Source organism: Octopus sinensis, linkage group LG8, assembly GCF_006345805.1.
Source record: "Octopus sinensis linkage group LG8, ASM634580v1, whole genome shotgun sequence".
Classification (NCBI taxonomy): Eukaryota; Metazoa; Mollusca; class Cephalopoda; order Octopoda; family Octopodidae; genus Octopus; species Octopus sinensis.
Genome location: NC_043004.1, coordinates 69,270,989 through 69,273,488, shown reverse-complemented (window position 1 = coordinate 69,273,488; position 2,500 = coordinate 69,270,989).

Below are 2,500 nucleotides of genomic sequence, written 5' to 3'. Positions count from 1 at the left end.
ATGTGGAAAAATAATTAGAGGTGGTCTTTGAGATTATTGATGCACTTCATCAAAACATGACAAAACAAAGTTAAGGGATGTGAATTATCCAGCCCCTATTTTTGTTTTTGCATATCAATTTTCTAATCCCACTCTGCATCATCAGAAACTTGTTTGTTACTCTTTTACTCTTTTACTTGTTTCAGTCATTTGACTGTGACCATGCTGGAGCACCACGTTTATAGTCAAGCAAATCAACTCCAGAGTCTATTCTTTGTAAGCCTAGTACTTATTCTGTCAGTCTCTTTTACCGAACCGCTAAGTTACAAGGACATAAACACACCAGCACCGGTTGTAAAGTGATGTTGGGGGGACAAACACACACACACACACACACACACACATAGATATATATATATGCATATACGACGGGCTTCTTCCAGTTTCCATCTATCAAATCCACTCAGAAGGCTTTGGTCGGCCCGAGGCTATAGTAGAAGACACTTGCCAAAGATGCCATGCAGTGGGACTGAACCCAGCCAGGACCATGTGGTTGGTAAGCAAGCTACTTACCACACAGCCACTCCTGCACCTATAAAATTTTATTCAACCCTTTAGCATTCAGATTACTCTGTCAAATGTAATGCTTATTTATTCACATCATTTTGAATTAATCATGCACTATCTCATAGCTTTGAAATTTCAATGAAGTGATTGTATATTTTTAGAATGACATTGTTGGATAGGTGTGAGAGGTTGGATCTGGTTAGTTTGAACATAAAACAGATAGAGAATTTGGGCCTGATATGGTCAGTTTCAATGTTAAAGGGTTAAAACTATCCAATTTTCACAAAGTTATGAAGAAGCAAAGTTAAAACTGATAAAGCTCCCTTCTGGAGCAACAGGCTTATAAAACCAGTCTCCTGCTTCCTGTGACGTATATATTCCCCACCTGGATGAGATGCAAGTCCATGATAGGGTTACTCACTTTTTGTCAACAGAAGCTACACCATCTGAAACTTACTTGTACAGAATTTTATTTTTAAATATCTTGCTTGGCAACCAGTGTTGGTTTGTTTACATTCTTGTAAGTAACTGGTTCAGCGAAATAGCTCTTTAGAAAAATGAAACAAGGAATGAATAATCCTTCAAGAGTTCTCATTCCTGTTCTAAAGCCATTTGGTAGTTTACACTTCATTTATTCTTGCATGCCATAATGATAATGGTAAGTTATAGTACTAATAACACTGCAACCACCACCACCGCCGCCACCACCACCACTACTGTCATTGTTACCATTGTCACAGCCATCATCCACCTTCTCCACTGCTTCCACCACTGCCAATGTCATCACCATAACCACCACTACAGCCAAAACCACCAAAACCACCACCAGTACTACCGCTACCACTACCACTGCCACCACCATCACGATATCAACCACCACGACCACCTTCACCTTAATCATCTCCACCATAAACATCGCTAGAAACCCACCACCACCACCACCACCACCACCTTCACTGCAACCATCTTCCCCACTTCCATTGCTATAACCTCCCCCCCCCACCCCCACCAGCACCACACCACTGCCTCCAATGTCATTGTGTATTCATCATTGTTTGGGTCCAATACTCATCCCTTCACAATGTCTTCCAGAGAAACCAACCCCTTCCTCCGCCATCACCAAAATTCTTCTCATAGTCAATCCAGCATGACTGAGATCTTATTAGGAAGTCCTCCTGCTTCTCCTCATCTTCCCCCTCTCCTCCTCCACCACCAACACCACCAGCGCCACCACTACCACCGCCACTGCAACCACCAGCACCACCAGCACCACCACCACTTCCTCCCCCCCTCCTCCCCTCCATTGCACTAAAATACCTTTGACCTAAACACCTACTAACCCTTTTTTCTGTTTTTTACTAATTACGAAAGCAGCTTTTACCTGATGACCATTCACATACCTATGCCAACTACACACACACACACAAATGGTGGTAGTTAGTGCTCATAAAGGTGACAGTTCTCGTGTTGTTGTTGCTGCTGGTGAAGTGATGGTAGTGTTGGTGGAAGTGACGATGGTGGTGGTGGTAATTGTGGTGATAGCGTTGGTGGTGGTGGTGGTAGTGATTGTGGTGGTGATGGTGGTGGTGGTAGTGATGGAAGTGGGGGTGGTGATGGTTATGGTTGTGGTGGTGATGGTGGTGGTAGTAATGATAGTGGTGCTAGTTGTGGTGATGGTGGTACTGGTGGTAATGGTGGTGGTGGTGGTAGTAGTAGTTGTAGTGGTGGTGGTAGCTGTGACAGTGGTGATGGTGATGGTAGTAGTGGTGGTGATGGTGGTGGTAGTGGTGGTAGTGCTAATGCTGGTGATGATGATGGTGATGGTGATGCCGACTTCTTGCCTTCAGATTTCTCTTCTCACTATGCTCAATTTTCATCTCCATCCTTCCAAGGATGGGACCAATAGATGAGGCATCGATCTGAGATAGGGAATCGGTTGGGATGCTCTTTGGTT